This window comes from Pongo abelii, chromosome 12, assembly GCF_028885655.2.
Source record: "Pongo abelii isolate AG06213 chromosome 12, NHGRI_mPonAbe1-v2.0_pri, whole genome shotgun sequence".
NCBI classification, from domain to species: domain Eukaryota; kingdom Metazoa; phylum Chordata; class Mammalia; order Primates; family Hominidae; genus Pongo; species Pongo abelii.
In genome coordinates, this window is record NC_071997.2 from 116,200,898 (window position 1) to 116,221,919 (window position 21,022).

Below are 21,022 nucleotides of genomic sequence, written 5' to 3' on the forward strand. Positions count from 1 at the left end.
CATCCAGGTGATGTCTAGACCATGCCTGGCACACAGTCAATGCTCATTGAATAAGGGTTGGTATCTTCTGCCCCATCACCATCATCACCGGTGTGTTGGCCTCTGACTGTCTAGGACTGCCTGAGCCACGGCCACTCCCAGTTAGTCACTATCTGGTCTCTGAGCGCCTTCCATGCTGGGCTTCCCACCATGGGAAGGCTGCATGCTGGGTGGCATCAGACAAATCCTTTCCTTCTCTAGGTCTTAAGCATCCCCCAGAATAACATTATAATGTATAGTCATAATCACAGCTGTTGTGTGTTGAATGGTAACCCGTAAGAAGATAAGTGCATTCTCTAATTCCCACAACCTGTGCACATGGCCTAATTTGGAAAAAGGGTCTATTTACCAAAAAATCATCACTTGCAGAAGCCCCTACACAAAACAGGTAAAAAGTATCTCTATTCCTTTTATCACAGGATGAGGGCCCAGAGCCCTGCCCATCAGTGCCTCCAAGAGCCCTGCCAGTTTCTAGGGCTGCTAGGAACTGGCAGGCTTCTCTGGGGTCTCTGAAAATCCCTGGCCTCGAGATCCTATGATGCTCCGCGATTAAACATACGCCAGAAACGGTCTCTTCAGAGAACAGACAAATGCCCTCTGCTTTCTCATTAGCTCTGTACTTTACCTGTATTGATGAGAGACTTTGTTAAGAGTGATTTCCTGGCTTCAAAAGAACAGCAGATTCTTCCTTCCTCTTGGTCAGAGATTCCTAAGAAGGCAGATTCTTAGGGAAAGAGTAAAACAAAAACGAGCTTTAAACACCACCTCCTTCCCCACTAGGCCCAGTCAGGGGGAAAGGGAGGATCTCTCACCAGGCTAGAGCTGCTCACCCCTACGCATGACTGGTGCCTGCTGGCAGCAGAAAAAGGCCAGGCCTTGTCTCAGAGATGCACCTGTCCCCTGAGGACCCCAGGTCTGTGTCCTCCCACTAGACTGCGGTTTGTCCAGCAGGTCCAGTCGTGGTGGCAGCTGTACTCCCGTGCTGGTTTCCCGTCTGCTTGTCTCAGGCTGTCCTCAGTGGGACAGCCACAGATCCCTCATTCTTGAGGGACTGGCTGCTTATCAGAACAGCTGGGTATTAGGGTTCCAGGCTGCCAGGGCGCAAGGAACCCACCAGTCTTTTAAAATACACTGTTTCAATTAGTGACACCCTGCCTTCTCAAACCATAGCATGACTGCTTTATAACCAAGTGGCATCAGCCTGTTTATCTATAAGGCCAGCAAGCTCCGTGAATTCAGAAGACAGGCAGGTGAACACAGGGAGAGTGAATTATTGGGAAGGAGTATTTGTGTGGATTGGGAAGCAAGGCATTGCCCAGAAGGGTCCTCTACCAACACAACTGGACATAAAAGTAACCAGCCTGTGGGAGTGTGGATTGCATTCGGGTGACTGCATGTTCTTACATGCCTAGGACAGTCCTGGTGTCTGCCTGTTGTCCCAGCAATATTATTAAAAGGGTCCCCTTTCACTCTCAGAGGTATCCTCATTTGGATGATAAACCATTAAATCACCCCAATTGTATGACTGTGTATATAAAAGTGATTAGCAGCACTTAGTGTGGATGTGTAGCGTAGGGAGTATGTGGACGTAAACGCCTGTGCCCATGTGCTCTGACAGCCCAGAAGCTGGCTGTGGGTTAGCACAGCTGCAAGGTTGTCGGTAAGTCACTTAATCGTTTCACGGCACACACGGCTTTGAGGTGAGATTAGGGGCCTCACAGTCCGATAAATGGTGGTTCAGATCCTTTCTCGTAGCCTGCTAGCTTTGACCTTTACAGAATTACTTAGCTTTCCTCAACTGTAAGTTAAGAATAATCATATGGACCTCTCAGAGTTGGTATCATTTTTACATAATCTATATACACATCTAGCATATTTCCTGACAAATCATAACCTGCCAACAAATGGTGGCTGTTGCTGTTGTTGTTATTATTCTAGGGCTGTGACTGTTTTTGGCTCTAGCTCTTCATTGTGGAAATGGTGAGAGATGACCCCTGTCTTTCCTGGCTTCCCAGGCTTCATGAGGCTGAAACCCAGTGGCATCCCCGAAGCCTGGTGTCCCGGGCATGTGTGCACTGCTGGTGCTGGGGATGCAGAAAGGGAACCGCCTGCATGCCTGCCCAGCTGCTCCATCCCTCTGGGACATAGGAATTGGCTTCCCAAGGCATCATCCCCTCCACCCATCCTGGTGACTCTCCCCCATCTCAGGCCCTCCCTTCATCCCCTCCCTGGCCCAGCCACTCCCTCCTCCCACAGTGGTGCTGTATAAACACCAACACCAGGATGTCATTTACTGGTGTTGGCTGACATTGGTCGGCTGCTACCCACAGGGGACTATGTACCAAATTCCTAATTCTGCCTGCACAGCAGCTCTCTTTCCTGCCTGGAGAGTCTCCTATCTTCCTTCTCTCTTTTTGAAGGAAGGTGTCATCTGTTCCTAGTGTATTTGCTTTATTCTCTTTCATTCCACTATTTGGCTTTGCAGAATTTGAGCCAGACTGCTTAAATTCACACCGTGACTCTATCACTCAAAAGCTAAATCCCATGGACAAGTGACTTAACCATTTTGTGCCTCAGTTACCTCATCTGTAAAAGGGGACCATAATAATGCCTACCTAGTTTGGTTGCCATGAGGTTTCAGGGAGTCACTACATGTACAGTGCTAAACAAAGCCCAACACACAGTAAGTACTTGATCAGTGTTAACTATTTTTATTATCTAAACACCTGCCCCTTCTGGTTTCTCAGTGTTGGTCTGTGCTGCTGGCATTGAGGGACTCAGTCTAAGCTCTGCTGCTGGTGAACTGTGGGCACAAGCATGCCCCACCCTGGGCTTTGGGTCCCTTGACTGCCCACCCCGGAGGGTGGGGACACGGTGTCTTTGGGGCCCTTTCGGCCTCTCATAGTGGATATTGCCTTCCCTTCGGTTGTCGTGCCTTGCTTTTCAATTTCCAGAGCCATTCAGAAGGGGAAGGCAGCAGCCATTTGAAGCTCTTCCCTAGCCCTCCCCTGAATGGGGTGGGGAGGGACAGGACACCGGGAAAGGTCGCTAGACTGGAAGACAGGAGATGCCTATTTCGGGCCCTAGTTCTGTTTTGAGACTCTGGATAAGGCACCTCCTGTCTCTGATTTCGGCTTCTTCATTTATAAACTGGGGTGATTACCCCTCAGCTTTGTACCGCTCTCAAAATGAGCAAAGATGAAAAGATATGGAAAAGCATTTCACTGGCTGCCAGGTGCTACAGAAGGGCAAACTCCTGACTGTGTTGGGTGGTGTTAAGCCCCACCAGGCCAGGCACAGGGCATAGCACTGTGGAAATAGCCTGGGCCGCTTGTGGCTGCTTGGATGGGAGCAAATGCATGCTGGTGTTGCTGGTGATATGTGAGGTTGTGCTGCCTGTGGAGATGTGAGATGAGAGTTTTCAGTTTCTTTCCCCGCTTGCTCTCTGTTCTCCCTAATGGACACTTGGCTCCGGGGTGACTCACACAGTAAACCATCAGCAATTGCTTCAGAAGGCTTGGAGTCCTCTCAAACATATGCTGACTCTTTGTTGTTCTATGTTTGGTTTGGAGGAGTGGGGCAGATCCCTGGGAGGCCATTAGCTGTGGGACCTGGAGTGAGCCCCTGCCTTTGGAGAGCCTTTGTGGTTGCATCTGTAAGGTGGGAGAAGGTGGGGTGAGGGTGAGACCTGAGTGGGGGTCCATGTTAACTGAATGCTAGTCCATGGATCAGAGCCAAGTTGGTGACACTGAAACCCTCTCAGAAGATTTTTAACCATACAAGTTTCCTGACCACTACTCTGGATTGGGTCTGTATTTTTTGTTAGCTTCTTAGATGCATAGCCAGTATGGGGGACCCGCTGGAGTAGGGGGGACCGGTATGTAATGGCTTACGGGCTCTGCATTCTCTACCCCCTGGTGCCCATCAGGGGTCTATGAGTAGTATTAGCATTAGTAGAAGTGGTATTCGGTTATTAAGTTATTATTAGGGTCATCTCTGTGTGTGGTTGTTCAAGTTACCAGATGACTGTCATTCTTTACAATGTGCATTTGGAGTTGAGGAATTTCTGTAAGCCTCAATAAGTAAATGGAGTGAACAAAATGGATAGGAAAACAAGCAGGAGGTGTCTTAGAATCATGATCAGGAGGAAACCCAGTGTTCCACCTGACTGACCCTCTTGGTTTGTGGTGGAAAATAGCAGCATTTGTGCTGAACCCAGCTGAGTGAATCCGTCCCAGTCATGCACACTGAAAATGGGTTCAATTCTGAGGACATTTAAGAAAAAAAAAAAGCAGTGAGGGTGGGATAGCTCTCCCTGATACCTGATCACTTTGAGAGCTTTTCTCTTGTTTCCAGATCCTTTTGTGACACGCCTGGCCCCTCAGCCACAGTCAAAAGGTGAGGAACAGGGCCTTACCCCAGAATCCTTCTTTGGAAATTCACCACCTTCCATGTCTACACCTGAGGTGTGGAAAACAGCCCTGTGCCAGGCGGTACTCGGTGGTGGGAAGTGGAATTTGTGGACCCCAACCCTGAGTTTGGAGGAAGTAAACATCTTTGCCCCGCCCTGTTACCATCACAATCCGGTTTCCTAAAATGCAGGGCCCAGTTCCACTAATGTCCACTCAATCACTTTCTCATCAAGCCAAGGACATTTCAGAGTTGCTGTGTTTTCTCTATCATTTCCTTCCCTCCTCCCCCACTTCACTTCCTGTTTTTTCTTCCTCTTTCTCCACCCCCACCCCATCTCTCCTGGCATGTCCCTTGTTGTCTGAGAACAGGAACAAAGCCTTGAGCCAGGGAGCGTTGATAATTGTGACTTCCTGAGGTGCCCTCTTGCTGCTGCCCCTGCTGCTGAGAGCCAGAACCAGCCCAGCCTCTGGGGGCCTGGGAGCCCCAGCTGGGAGCCTGGCAGGAAGTCTTGGACTTTAGACCCCTACTTCCCCCACAAGCCCCACCGCCATCCCCCACCCCGTCAGAAAGAGAATCTAATAAGAATAATCTTTCATGCCCTTACAATTTCAGCTTTAAAGAACTGTCTCATGCATTTGAGCTGAAACATTGGAAAAAACAGACAACTCTAGTGTTTGCCCTAGTAACAGACTATATAGTTCAGTTTAGATAGCAAAAAGTAGATTTAGGAAGCATGAGTTTATTTCTGCTTCTGCATTGTATCGCTTTTTGACTCTGCAGATCATCCTAGCTCTTGAAAGATTGGTTTCCTACCTCTTTGGAAAAATGGAATTAATGGTATCTCACTGGGGTTTTTTGAGGACAAATTAATAAGAAAGTATATCTATACAATTCTCATGGTATGCCTGACAGATATTTGCTTAATAAGTGAGAGCTCCCCTCTATTTTCTATGATTTGGTTTTCTGCACAAAGGAGTGGCCATTCAACTGCACAGGAGCCAGGAAAAAAACCCTGCAATAAATGATACTCATGGAAAAAGAGTTCATGTCTGTTGCTGTGTTTCTCTGAAACATGGAGAGAAAGAGAGAGAGAGAGAGAGACACCTGGGGCCACATATGCTTCTCACTGAAGAGCAGTACTCACTCCCCACTGTGTCACTGTGTTCATGGGTCATGGTATTTTATAACAATATTTTTCTAATGAGAAACAGGGAGAACCATCCCAACCACATGCCTGAGGTGGGCTGTTTTACTAATTTAGCTCCCAGGGGTGAAACTACAAAAACAGCAATCTGGAAAAAGTGCCACCTCCCTTTTTCAAAATCTGTTAAACAAAAAATAAAAAATAAAAAGACTTCCCATTCAAAGTCAATGACCACTTGTTTGAGAAGTCAGCCTGACCATGTGGCTGCATTTAAAAAATATGTCAAAGGCCAGAGAGTCAGAGACATGTTCCAATGTGGATTCAACTCCCAAACTGCTGAGTCCCCGAGTGAGGCTGCTTTTTTCTGTGAGCCTCAATCCCCTAATTATAAAATGAAAGAATTAGACGAGACTATCTCTTAGATGTCCTTCAGGCCTGATAATCTGTGATCTTGTGACTCTCTGCTCTCCTTAAAAAATACATTGTGACTAGTGGAGAATAGGAAATTGCTTCTCACAGTAACATGACTTGCATTCCCTTTTTAGCAGGGTACCACCATCTTAAGGACAGAAAAGCTACAGACTCTAGGAGGCCACCGTCCTGATTTGGGAAGTCCAACTTACTTTGGCCAGACAGCAGCTAAGCTGGTTCATCCCATCAGCCTGGATTGGTGAAACTGAATCACAGGAGATATTTCCAGGTAAGAAACAATTGACTTTGGTTATAACATGTAGCACACTGATAACCATCATTATACCGCAGGAAGTATGTCATATGCATGCTTATGTTATGAAAGACATGAAAGTATTAAGGAAAGGGTTCAAGGCTCTGGTTCTATATCTGTATTCTGAGTGGGATCTGTGCTATCTTGAGTCTTTTGAGGGTTAAGGAATGAGAGAGGGTAGCTGAGAATTACATGCAGGGGAAGAACAGAGTCGAGCTATAGATCTAGGTTCCTTTTTCCTTGCAGAATCATTTAGTGTTCCTTTCTGCCCATGCCAGCCAACTAGATTTAGACAGTAGGAGGAGAGGTCCTTTGGTAGCCAATCTGAGATGGAATTTAGATCCCATGTCAGAGAACGGACTTGCATCCCACCTGCTACAACATCTTTAGAAACAAATTCAGTTCATGAAGTTTCATCCAAGAGCGCTTACAGCAGACAGGCTGCAGCTAACCACTCTCATCACCCGCTTTCCTGACCACCAACGCAATGTCTCTGTGTGCTTATTGCTCTTCTCTCTCCCCTCCTCCCAGTCACTTATGGATCCTTTCTTTCTTATGTGCAAGGAATGTGGCCACATCTACTAGAATGTCTTCATTGGAGTTGCACCTGATGTAGACTAACATTCCTCCCAGATGACTAAAGTTTGGTCAAGCATTCAGCTGCCTGGACTGTGGTATATTAACACGTCTCCCTTACGCAGGCCCAGTGTAAGGAATCATGGTCAGGAGTCATGAAAAAAAATGCCAACACACTGAGATGGCCACACAACTTCACTCTTGCACTAGTTTTTGGTGTTATCTTCTGCTATCCTGTCTTGAAGCTCTTCTTTTTCAGCTAGATACCTTGACTTTTCTGAAAAACTAAAACCAGAAGCATTTCATGAAGCTAAGCATAGGACAGAAGGTAAGACCAGGTAATATCTAAAGCTTGTTTTGCATTCCCAGAATTGTCTTATCCCAGACTTGTTTCTTATGCCAGATGCTTATTCTTTGGGGAACATGTTTATCTCATGCCTGCTTCCTTTCTTCCTCTTGTGGTTTCTTTCTCTAGAGTGGTTTCTGAGCTATAGCATAATTCAGAGGAAGGAGAAAAGTTTTGCGACTTAGACACACCTGACTTCAGATCTCAGCTGTGCTATGTGTTGGCTCAGTGATTTTGCTTAAATCACCATTTTAAATCCCCAAGCTTCTGTTTCCCCACCTGTAAGGTAGGGATAGTACACTCCATGTTATAAGCTGGTGTTGAGGATTAAGTGAGATCACGCATGCGCATGATTTCTTGCTTATAGGAGACCTCAGCAAATACCAGCTCCTTTCCCTACCTACTCTTTTTTAGAGCTACTTAAATATAGCTTTGGTCCCATATCTGGATTTCATTTGAGCCTTGTGCCTAAAATCTAGGACAGGCCTTGTCCACAAATACTGTTAAGCCCCAACGATTTAAAAAGGAGAGAAACTGTTAACAGCCTTTTTATTTCAGAGCTCTTCATCCATAGAAGCCTATTCTCACCTGGACTTTAGCCAAATTGCCTCTCCAGCCTGGCCATTGGAAGGTTTTCTCCGCCATACCCAAAGTTAGAACTACTACTTTTATAGCCCTTTGTCTCATGAGGTATTAGCTGAAAACTAATTCCCTCCCGGTGGCTTTTTCCCTTCAGACTAGCCTACATCCAAGACCAAGAGTAAGGGTCAATTGATTTGGGGCAGGTATCCTGGCCTGGCACTCAGCAAGACAGTCAGGGTCCAAGCACATGCTCATTCGGGGCTTTCTTCCTTGCCTGTTAGCTTTTCTAAGGCAGTCATTCATCCAGTCATCCATTCAGCCAATAGATGTTCATGGAACATGAACCATGCAGTGGGTGGCTCGCACTATCTTGGTGCTAGGGATACAGGACAGAACAAAACCAAGTTCCTGTTCTCAAGGAGCTTGCGTTCAAGTAGGGTCAAGGGATCATCAACAAGTAACAAACATGCATGTATTACATCAGGCAGTATTAGGTGCTATGAAAAAAATAAAGCAGAAAAAAATAAAGCTAAGTCAGAGAGCTAGAGAGTTGAGGGAAATGGGCATTACTGTTTTATACACAGTGCCAGGGAACACCTCTGGATAAGGCATTATTTGGGCAGCATCTGGAGAAAGTGAGGGAGCAAGGCTAGAAGGAAGAGCCAGAACTAAATCTCTGAGCAGGGAATGCGCTTGGGCTTTACCCATTCTCGAGTGACCAGTAGGATTGGAGCAGAAGGAATGAGGAGCCTGTGGAATGAAGCGAGGGCAGAAAGGACTTGGGTGTTTATGTTCTGGCTGGCTTTTCTGGAGATTCTTCTACCCTTCCTTTCTCTTCCCCAGAGCTCTTTCCCAATGTAGTGTTAGTCATTCATTCAAAAATCTTTACTGGGCCCTAGCTACTGGAACTCTGTAGATTAATGATTCTGGGCCCCATTCTTAGGACTCCATGGCCTGGTGCTATGAAGGCTTCTTGGGGAAGTTGCATCGATAAAGTAGGTTGATGTAAACAGTTGTCTTAATTTGATCATCATGGAGTCAATTTGCTAGAGTAGGAATTTTCCACTGGAACCTCCCACAGGTCACTTTTACCTGTTCTCTTGGAATTTACTTACATGATAGACTATTGGTCTGTCTCGCCTTCAGGGTAGAAGGAGGATCATTCATTCAGCAGATATATGAGTGCCTCTTCTATGGGAGTGCTGTACCAGGCAGTGGGGATAAATGAGGACTAGGTCAGCCCCTGCGGTTGAGTTGCTTCTGGTTTTACCAAGAGACGCACTAATGGCTAGACAACACACTTTGATCAGTGTTGCATTAGGAATGGGTGATTGGGGAGCTCAGAGGAGGAGTCCCTGACCCAGATTGAGGGGTGGAACCACAGAAGCTTCTTGGGAGCAGGTTGTCTGCACTGAGTCCTGGAGATGAGGTGTAGCCAGGCAGGAACCAAGCAAGGAGGTCAAGATGCTTCAGGGAAGGGTGTTAGGAATTTCCAGGCCGGGAGATGGAGACACATAGGCAAGGACTGTGCCTTGGGGAATCCTGTGCACCTTCACCTCCCTCCTGAGACTGTGGAATGTGGAGAGGTGAGTCTGAGAGACCGAGGGACTTACTTAGAGAGAGAGGTAAGGGTATGAATGAGGGATTTTTCAGACCAAGCCAAGTGGTTTGAGTCTGTTTTGAGGACAGCTTAGAGCTGCTCACAGTTTTTAAGCAAAAATGGATGAGTTATTAGGATTGGAGTTTTAAGAGGCAAAGAGCCTAATTTTATTTGAAACCCTGGTTCCTTAAAATGCTTATTTTTACCTCTTTCATATATTATTATAAGATTATAGTTTCCTTAGCTGTAAAATAAGTTCACACAGATCAACTGAATGAGATGGCTGTGGGTAGCAGATGCATACAATGACCCTTCCCACCATTAGTGCTGTAGTGAATGCTAAACTCGTCATTTCATGCCCAGTCTTAGTACACAGATAGCTGTGAAATGGTTAGAACGTAAGTTTTGTTTCTCTTAGAATTGGCTGGCAAAAACTTAAACTATTCTAGTAGAAATGATGGGATCTAGGTCTTGTTACATTTTCTTCCCATCAGAAAATGAATGAGTAATATCCATTCCTTAACCCTCTCTCCACTGAATACTAAAATCAGAGCATTCTTTTAGAAATTATACACTCATTAAACAGGTTATATCTGAGTATCTACCAAGGGTCACACCCTGTGTTGGGCCGTGAACATCAGGACAAATCAGACAAGGTCAGCACCTCAAGGAGTTTCTAATCACATGAGAAAGACAAAAGCAGCCAACAGTCAGAGGAGCAGATGGCAGACAAGAACCCAGACATGAACAAAGTGATGTGAATGCAGAGGATGGAATGTGTTCTCTGCCCAGGAAAGTCAGGGAAGTCTCCAAAAGGAGCCATATGATTTGGGCATTGAAGGATGAGTAGGATTTGGGAGCTGGAAGAGAGATGCTCAGGTACAGAACTGCACTCTATAAATAAGGGCCAACATTCGTTTCTCTGTCATGGGTGAGGAGGAAATAGCCAGCCTGCTCATCATGCTCAGATAATGCCTCAACTCTGCTTTTCAAAAATCCATTAGTAGCCACCTCCTCATCCTCCCACTTTGTTCCCAACAGTGACTAAAAAGAAGCAAATTAACTAATTTGAATTGATCTTTTCTCTGACCCTATGGAGGTGTTAGTGAGCAGAATAGGGTAAGGGGACCAAGAAAAGAAGTAGAAAGAAGAGGAGGAGGAATTCATCTTCATCATCCAGAAACACTGATTTAACAGCATGGATTACACCATAGCTCTCTGGTGGTAAAATGCAGCTTTACAGAGACCTGAGTCTGCTTCTTCTAAGTGAAAACTGTATTTCCCCTGCTACCTTCCCTTTGGAACTCTTGGGGTGGAACTCTTTGGGTGGAATATGTATATGTGTGTATATATATATATATCTATATACACACACACACACACATAGGGTTTTATGTACATGTGTATGTACATATGCGTGTACCTACATGTGTGTATATATGGGTATATATGTGTGTGTGTATATATGTGTACATTATATAGAATTTATTCTAGAACCTAGCTCTGAGCATGGCGCAGTTGACTTCCCATCACCCCTGCTGGCTGGAAGATCAATGGATGGGCTAGACTTAATCTTTCACCTGCACACTTCCCCAGTTGTGCCAAGATCTCTGCACTTCATGGTACTGGATGTTCACAAGCTCCAGGAGGTAGCCTGGGACCAGGTACAGAAGATGAGACTGAAGCTCAGGGAGGAAATGGCTTGGCCAAAGCCCACAGCTGTGAGGACATCAGGATCCAAACTCTTGTCTGATTGTCCCCTCTTGCACTGTTCATGCCGTGTATCACCCTCTCCACAAGCTGATGGGGCTTCAGGCAGACCAAGGAGGAAATTATGAAACTAAGCATTGTGTTTGGACTTGAGTCTCACCTGGACTCCAAAATGCAGGACCGGGCAAGCAGTGAGGTCAGAGCAGCATATGTCTAGAAGCCCTCTGAAAGCTACATCTTTCCCTTCGGGTGTCCGCTCACATGCTTTCAAGGGATGGGGAACTCACCACCTTACAAGGAAGCTGGTTCTAGTTCTAGAGACTGGGCAGCCGTCCCTCCTTACAGAATCATCTCTAAACCTAACCATGCCTCAGTTCTAGTTGGCATAAACATCTCAACAGCGAGGGGCTTTGGGGTGGGTGCTTTGCTCTGATGGAGTCTTTTGGAGACAAGGGCAGCTCTGTGACATTTACCGAAATGCATTTAGAATCACTTGCCCTCCTTACAGCCAGGGCTGTCTGGTTTCTTGTTCTTAGGGGCCCTATTTGTTCTTCCTAATGAGCTGGGCTAGGGACAAGACATATGACCTGGGGTTCTTCTCTTCTTCCTCTAAGGAAAAGTAGACCTCAACAAGTGCTTTCTCTGACCCCATTCTCTCCAAAACCCTGGCTGCACCCAGGGGGAGTGAGCATTCCCTTTTATATCAGGAGAAATTCAAAAGGATTGTTTAAAAACAGAAAGAAAGAGAAGATGCTGGGAAGAGGGAGTGAAGAGAGAAAGGGGCAGTGTTCTTCTTAGAGGCAGCATCCTCTTGCCCCTGCTCCTGCACTGAGGCAGTTTTGAGCACACTCTCATCCTGGCCTGGGCTCTGTAGTCCTCCATGTCCTCAGAATCCACACCAAAGCCCACCTCCCCAAGGAAGCCTGACTTGATAGCCCAGCTGGAAAGAGTTCCTTTCTCCTTCAAAACCCCACAGTGCTGCCCCTCTGTGGCACTTTCTTGGTACAACAAAGATACAGATTTAAAAATAAATAAAGAGGGAGAGAGGGAGAAAAACAAAAAGTGACCATGATATCTGGGGTTAGCTTGGATTCTAGTCCAAACTGCCACTGAGTCACCAATTAACCTTGGTCAGCCCTCCTCCCTTCATCATAACTATGAGGGAATTGGGCTTGATCATGCAGCTTCTTCCATCTCTGAACTTGTCTTTAAGATACCCAACTCCCAAAAGAGTCCTTGAATCCTGTTGAATCCCACATGGCCTGGCAGGACCCTGGTGTGGAGTTTGCACTTAAACCACCACCAACAGGAAGCCCCGCTGGAGGGAGATAAATTACCTCTCACCTCTTCATAGCAGGCAAGGCCTCTGTCAGCCCTCAACAGACAACAGCTGATCTGGCTCACAGAGTGAAAGGGGCTCAGCGTGTACCCTACCCTCCTGGCTGCAGGCCTTAATGAGGCAGCTACCAGCCCTGTGCTGAGAGCTCTGGCGCAGCTACGATGTTCAGTTCCTTGGTTTCAGTTCTCTCTCCTTCTTCCAACCCTGTCTTTGTTCCTTCTTTGGGTTGGAATCTAGGAGAACCGGCTTGGCAGGGGGTTTTGGCCTAGGCCTGATGGCAAGCCTGCCTTTCTCTGTTTGGAGCTGTAAGCTGGCAGTACACTGGCCCCAGGATGGAGACTGCACTGACCTGGAAGTAGGCAGAGTCCTGGGGTTGGGGCCAGGTGCACACTGGCAGAGGAGTTATGAAGAATCGTGACTGCTGAAACCAACTTGGCCAATGTTTCCTCTAAGGACCCCACTTGGTCATCACTGCTTCTCTTAGGACTTCGTTTCTCATACCTCAGCTCTTTCCTGTCTCCAGACCTGAAGGCTTGACTATGCTGCAAATCAAGGAAGAAGGGGAACAGCCATCTATCAATCATCTTCAGTTGCTATAATGTGTAAATACAAGGAGCCTAGAAACTTGATGACATTTGCAGAGGCACACGTAGCTAGTTTCAGGACCCCCATATAACAAATATTGTACATGTTAGTGGGCTTCAGGTAAGATTTGCTTTAATTGTGGTCTTGATATAATCCTTTGTAGTGCTGCGGTTACGAGCCCAGTCTCTGGAGCCAGATTCTCTTGGGCAAGTTTTCAAACCTCTTCATAGGACAGTTTCCTTATCTCTAAAATGAGAAGACTAATAGCACCAACCTTGTAAGGGTTCTGGGATCACTACCTGAGTTAATACAGGTAAGCATTTAGAAAGGTGCCTGGAGCACTGTAAGGACTCCGTGATTGTTAACAATTTTTATTTTGACTTAAAGCCTCGGTTGAATTTTCTATTAGAAGCAAGCGTCTGCAGTACAACGCAGGTTCAAACACTTGCTGACCATTTATGAAGCATCTCCTGGATGACTGAGTTGCAAAACCGAGGCCAGCATCCTGACAGATATCAGGATGAACACCCGGCAGACATCCCTAGTGTGTGACGCCATCTGTGCCCTTCAGATAACCAAGGAAAGGTCTTAGGAGTCCAGAGGCAGGAAGGTCCTCTGAGTGAGGAGTCCTCTCAGAGGGAGTGAGAGGCCCAGAGTCAGTGTGGAAGCAGGAGCCCGGGGGAGCCAGGGAAGGCTGGAGAGTTGACAAAGGGTGACGTAGGGAAGGATGCCATTGTGAATGGGATAGTGGGAAACCAGCCAAGGGGAGAGGAATTGTTCAACAAAGAGTTTTTGGTGCTAGTGTGAGCAGTAAGTTCTACTTGAAGCCTTTTCAGTGCAAATGCCTGCAGGCCCCAGGAACAGATCCCTCCACTTTGCCCAGCCCTGGAGTCAGGAGGAGGGAGATGCAGAATGTTCAAGTGGCGGGTTCCCACCATGAAGGACAGAGCAGGCCACCACTCTACGGCCAAGTGAGCACAGGCCTCCTCTGTATGCAGCCTGAGCCAGGACAGCCTCGTCCCCTTGAGGGACCTGACAAAGACTGGCTTGTTCTCCCCTGACATCAGGCCTCGCCCTCAGGATTGCTCTGTCCTTCTGGGGCAAGATCTCACACAGTGATAATCAAGCGAAACGGAAGAGAAGAATTGAGTGAAGATGGTTCCAGGCATCACCATGCCAACCCTGGGCCTGCGGAGGGCGCCTGCCCTGTGTCCCGTCTGCACCTCCCAGTTTGCACCAGGGACATCCCAGTGGTAGAGCTGCTGTTATCGGTTCAGAAAGACCAGCTTCCTGGTCACTGAGCCACCAAATGTTACAGTAACATTCAGTAATAGCTGCAATATGTAGGTTGACAGTTTTCTGCTTTTGCATTGCATTTAGTGATCTAGATTTTCTATGATAACAGAGATTTCTGTGGAGAGTTGAACCTTGGAAATTTCATAAAGCTTATTTTTGGAGGGATCTGAGGGATCATGGGCTCTACCTCTGTGCGATCCTGTTTGCAGGTGAAGAAACAGGCTGGGAGAGTGGAGGCAGTGTTGGTTGTAGAAAGAGTGAAGACTTCATAGCCATCTAGTCCAGCTGAAGGACTGAGATATTGTATGTGAAGCACTTAGTACAAAGCCCAGCCTGCAGTGGGGGCTCAGTAGGTCCTATCCCTGGTTACAATGTAAACTTTCATTTGTGCCAAGTGGGACCAATCAAGGGGCCCACTTGTAAAACCAAATGCATACTAAACCAGTAGGAGAGGAACTCCGGATCTCGGGACCAATCCTAAAACAACCACTGGCTACTTGGGGGAAGCAGAAAAGAAGGGGATATGACACTGGGACTTCAGATCTTTAGTCAAGTGCAGTGGTTCTCAAACTTGAGGACACTGAGGATTTGATTAAAATGTAGATTTGCGTTCAGCAGTTCTGAGGTGGGGCTTGAGAGACTGCATTTGTAATAAGCTCCCAGGTGGGTGCCAGTCTCCAGACCATGCTCAGAGCAGTAAGAGCCTAGAAAACTCAAAGAAAAAAAATAAGCCATTTTGTATTTCATGGTTAGAAACAATTTATGCAGAATTCATTGCCAGAGCTCCTTTATGGACGAGAACTACTGGCTCCTGTTTGGAGCCTGATTCAGTCCATCTAATGGAGTCACACAGAAGGGAATGGTCTTCATGAGTTCCAGAATCTTGCTGTGCCGCGGTGTCCTTATCTAAAAGCACTACTCTGCAGAGAGATTTTGAAGATGAGTAAGAGCCAGCAAAGAGCTTGGCATCCAGTAGGCATTCAAGAAAAGGCAGCTGTGGAGAGGGATGTGGCACCTTGCCAAGGCCATACAGCTGCTACGTGGCAGGTGACCGGGTGTCTCCACACTCCTTCCTCAGTGTATTTTCCATCCTACACTGAGCACCAGAGGACCTGAGATTATTTTGTGTAGCTGAGCTGGGTTGTCAGATGATATGAGCTGGGGGGCAACTCAAACCTCGTGTCGGAATCACAATTTGCTGTCTTCAAGTGGAATGAAGAAATAGCCCAAACAGTGCTGGATCTGTCTGGGAGGCTTGCAAGCTCTCCAGAGGGTGAAAGGCAAAGCGTTCGAATGTAGAGGCCTGTGTGGCCAGAGACAGCAGCCTGGGAACCCCGACGACAGGGGAAAGTTTAAATCAGGATAGAGCATGGCTGAGTCATCAGGAGCCAGGCTGGGCTTACACAGAAATTCGGAGATAAACTTTGTGCGTTTGTTTGTTTGGTTTAATTGTGGTCTTGGCTTATCAATCTAAACAGGGAAGTTCCAACGAGGGCTTTGCTGCCTTCTCTTGCAGATTGCAGATTTCCTGCAGGGACATCCTCCATGGGAGCAACTTGTACCTTTGTCCATCTCCCATCTGTCCATAAGAGCAGGCTCGGGGGTACAGATCATGAATTGAGGGTCTTCAACTATGTGCATTTCCATTTCCAGAGTATTTTCCAGACCCAAAATATAATTTTAAGTGGAGGTTTTGTTTAAATGAGTTATAGAAACTCATTCTGATAAGCTCGTGGTAGGATTCTAACCTTTCTTTTTACCCTTAACTTGAGTGAAGTTGATTCAGCCACAACACAGATGTTTTCCTCAGTGGAAAACGTGATTTAAGAAACTAGTTGAAGGGGCTGGAGAGGATAATTACTAAGCCAAATGGCTAAGTCTATTCATGTTTCCTTCTCAAATGTCATAGCCCCGTTTTCTGGCAAAGTAGTCAAGATAGATGCTTTTGAAATGACCTTGAAGCGGGAATTGGGTTACTACATTAAGTAAGCATTGGCTACTACAACTGTGAGTTTAAACACTTTTTACAAATGAGGAGAATCACGTTTAGAAAATATTCAGGATGTTGAACTTGATACTTCTGCTTTGTCCTTTTTTCACAAATTTTTACATTTGTGTTCGGTACCTACCTGACCAGGTCTGGCATTTTTAATGTGAGATGATAATGCCCCTTAGTGGATAAAGTACTTAACTGCAAGCTCTTGCATTTGTCCAAAGAAAAGCTCTCCAATTTAGCAGAAATATACAATATAGTAACTCTTCAAACTAACCTACTGGAGGGTAATTGTGAGAATTAAATGAGGGCATTTGCATGTAGCACTTAGCATAGCATCGAGTGCAGGGCTGACACTCAGCGAATGGCTGCTGTTAGTGTAGTTATCGGATCATGAGAATTTGATTTAGATGAAGGCTTTTTTTCCCTTTATTTATTTATTTATTTATTATTATTATACTTTAAGTTTTAGGGTACATGTGCACAATGTGCAGGTTAGTTACATATGTATACATGTGCCATGCTGGTGCGCTGCACCCACTAACTCGTCATTTAGCATTAGGTATATCTCCAAATGCTATCCCTCCCCCCTCCTCCCACCCCACAACAGTCCCCAGAGTGTGATGTTCCCCTTCCTGTGTCCATGTGTTCTCATTGTTCAATTCCCACCTATGAGTGAGAATATGCGGTGTTTGGTTTTTTGTTCTTGCGATAGTTTACTGAGAATGATGATTTCCAATTTCATCCATGTCCCTACAAAGGACCTGAACTCATCATTTTTTATGGCTGCATAGTATTCCATGGTGTGTATGTGCCACATTTTCTTAATCCAGTCTATCATTGTTGGACATTTGGGTTGGTTCCAAGTCTTTGCTATTGTGAATAATGCCGCAATAAACATACGTGTGCATATGTCTTTATAGCAGCATGATTCATAATCCTTTGGGTATATACCCAGTAATGGGATGGCTGGCCTTTTGAAAGCAGGGGAATGAGTCTCCTTGGGATTTCAGTGTCAGGGTCCTCTGTGTCTGCTCAAGTATGCATTACGAAAAGGGACTGAAGAGAATCATGTCCTCCCCTGGGACGGGACTACCCGCTGGCTCTCCTGCCCAGAGGTGGAGGCAGTAAATACCTGAAAATGCACTCCTGAAAATGCATGGAAGTCTCCCAGCCTTCAGCATTCTTCGAAATTCCTTCAGCTGGAATTTTGACTTAAAGGAGTGTACTAGTTCATTCTCACGCTGCTAGAAAGACATACCCAAGACTGGGTAATTTATAAAGGAAAGAGGTTTAATTGACTCACAGTTCCACATGGCTGTGGAGGCCTCACAATCAAGGAGGAAGACGAATGAGGAGCAAAGTCACATCTTACACGGTAGCAGGCAAGAAAGCTTGTGCAGGGGAACTCCCATTTATAAAACCATCAGATCTCATGAGACACATTCACTACCATGAGAACAGTATGGGGGGGAACTGCCACCATGATTCAGTTACCTCCCACCAGATCCCTCCCATGACATGTCGGGATTATGGGACCTACAATTCCAGATGAGATTTTGGGTGGGGACACAGTCAAACCATATCAAGAAGCATCCATAAAATGAGCATCCACCTCCGCTTGGTGGGGAGACATTGCTATTTTGCAGCGTCTGTCCTTGAAGTTGGACTTCTCACGCAGCTCAGCCTCCTGCAGCTGATTGGCTGCTTCAGAGGCCAGAGCAGAGATGGTTCTGCAGGCTTGTCATCATGAAAGTAAGTCTCTGGCCATCACATCCTAGCAGTGGGTGGCAGGCTCTTCTCAAATCCTGCTGTCTTTTTTAGAAGTTAATTTGTGCATCATTGAGGACATATTTCACTTTCTTGTTGACTCAAATTATCTTTCTTTAAACTTTCAAGCATAGCATGAGATTTTTAGCTATATCTTTATTAAACTGAGTGTCACCATGGTGGAACCATTTTTATTCCTCCCCTCCCTTCATCCCACCCTCTTTTTTCCTCCTTTTCTCTTTCTTCCTTATTGCCTTCCTTCCTTCCTTCTTCCTATCCTCTCACCCTTTTCCCCCCTCCCATCCACATGCCCTCCTTTCCTTCCCTCTTTCTTTCTAAGTAGTTGCCTGGAAGGACCTCAGGCTGGAAGGACTTCGGTTCTGATGGTGGCCTTCACACTATCATTCTTCAAGTATTCAGCCACACACATTCCCTGGGTGGCTTGCTGTGGATTCAATCACAAGTAAGTTCCAGTTCCCATCCAGGGGGTCTTCACCTCCTAGGAGGAGAGACAGGCAGGTAAGCAGGAGTGACCAGGAATGTGGAAATGTGGTGGGAGAGAGGACACAGGGGGCTGTGGCACAAGGTGCAGAGGGCAAGGAGTCCCCGCTGCAGGACTGGGACAGGCATTGTGGCCTGGCAGGAAACTACTTTCAGAGCAGGCTTAAGAGCCACACAGGAAATCTGGTCCCACTACTTCAACATAACCAGAAGATTGGGAGCTGGCAATGGCTTGGCTTTCACAGATCTTAAAGCCAACCCTGTGACAGCTGCCACTCCAGAGACCCCTCATGTCCAACCTCCACCACCACCCCTGCCCCGCCCCTCTGCCCAGTACGTGTGATCTCAGCAGATCCCAAAGTGAAGGACGTTGGGCTCCCTTCTTCACAGCTCACAGGTGTCTTGGCAGTGGGATGTTCACTGGGAGTTTCTCCTTCTCCTCCACCTCAAGCTACAGCCCCTTTCTGCAGGAAACCCTCCCAAACTATTCTAGTCCAGATGAGGCACCTCCTCTTTTAGACTCCTTTCCCCAAACACTTTGCCTTTACCCAGATCACAGTCCTCACTAGAGTCTTCCTCCCCATTATAGTTGTCTTTGAATGCAGATTCTCATCCTTACTGGTCCTTACTGCAAGAGCCATGTTTTATTTAGCCCTAGTCTCTAAAAAGAGCAATGCTCGTGTATTTATTTCTTTGACTGGTCACCAGATTTATTTATTTATTTTTTGAGATGGAGTCTCTCTCTGTCACCAGGCTGGAGTGCAGTGGTGCAATCTCGGCTCACTGCAACCTCCACCTCCTGGGTTCAGGCAATTCTCCTGCCTCAGCCTCCCAAGTAGCTGGGACTACAGGCACATGCCACCACACCCAGCTATTTTTTTTCTGTATTTTTAGTAGAGACAGGGTTTCACCATGTTGTCAAGGATGGTCTTGATCTCTTAACCTTGTGATCTGCCCGCCTTAGCCTCCCAAAATGCGGGATTACAGGTGTGAGCCACGGCCCCTGACCTAGTCACCAGATTTCAACGCTGTATTAAGAACTGTGCTAGGTACAGGGGATGGATTGATGATTAACACCTGTCCTCAAGAAGTTCAACAGATAGGTGTAAATATTATATTTTTGATAGAAATATATGCAAGATATACAGGGTATATATATATATATATATATATATATATATATATATATATATATATGTTGGGACTAAAAGAAGTCAATCCTATTTTTGAGGCAAGTGCCAAGGATGATGAGAGGTGATGGATAGAGGGAGGATCAGCAGAATTGAATAAAATAGGAAGTGAAATGTGGGTAGTTAGGTAACTAAGCAGAGCCTATACAGTTTTGCCAACTATACAGAAATTTTGGTTATGCTTGTAATTTCTAGGAACTTCACAGAAGTTTATCATGTGTTCCAACTACATGGGGCAGTGTACATAGGCTGCCGAAGCCTTGGGATTTTTGAGTCTCAACTTTATCATCTGTACCTAAACAGGACTGGGCCACTGGGCTGGATCAGGGACACTTCTCCCTGTTCTAGAATTCTAGGATTTTATACAATGAGAATGTCAACAATTCGCAAAAAATATATTCAGGCAACCTAATGCCAAACCATGTGCTAATAAGTTAATTAGAAATGGACACAATTTGCTATGAGTTTCCACAGCCCTCTTGCCCTGACCAGAGGCCACAGGCCATGTCTTAAGCCATTTTCTGTTTCCCAAAAACATCTAATAATAGTGCAGGAGTGTTCGACAAAATAACATAGTGGCTTAGACTGCGAGTTTTCTGGTATGATGGGCTGTGTTTAAATTCCAGTTCTGCTGGTGATTAACTGAGTTACCTTAGGCAAGTTATTCACTTGCTTCAGTGTTCTCATTTCTAAAAGGGAGATGGTAGTAGCACAGAATCTTGAGTTTGCTTTTGGCTTTAAAGATGACACTATATGTATTTAGCACAATGCCTAGAACAGAATATATGCACACTCTGTGGAAGTTATTATTATTATTCATCTTACTAAGTAAGCAGTAAGTACTCAATTGCATTTTTTGTTGGCTGTAAATCAGTACATATTGGCAATATGCTCTGTCTGCCAAAATTCCTCAGTACCATCTTGGGTTACATCAGTAGAGGTTTACTGTCCAGATGGAAGCGAGATGCAGTCCTTCTGGTCAGACCATACTCAGAGGCCTGGAAACGGTTCTGGATACTACACAGTAGTAGATTCTCTGACCAGTAAGAGTGTGTGAATAAAATATCAGGATGATCTGAGAACCTCTTTTCCCCTGTAATATGGAGGAAGAAGCATACGTTTTGTTTTAGGAGGAGAAGCGACAGGGGAGTCATGGAATATGTCCTTATTTATTCCACATATATGTATGGAATTCCTTCTCTGTGTCAGGCCCT

At 45.9% G+C, this 21,022-nt stretch overlaps 1 protein-coding gene across 4 annotated transcripts in view; it reads left to right on the top strand.

Annotated features, from left to right (window-relative positions):
- Nucleotides 1–21,022, top strand: part of CYRIA (CYFIP related Rac1 interactor A) — a 109,545-nt gene that overhangs the window by 35,610 nt on the left and 52,913 nt on the right. For 2 of the 4 annotated variants that reach the window (XM_054545582.2, NM_001131661.1), the window contains 1 exon segment: nt 6,142–6,296. The gene's annotated coding sequence lies outside the window, so the exon portion shown is untranslated. 4 annotated transcript variants of the gene reach the window in all.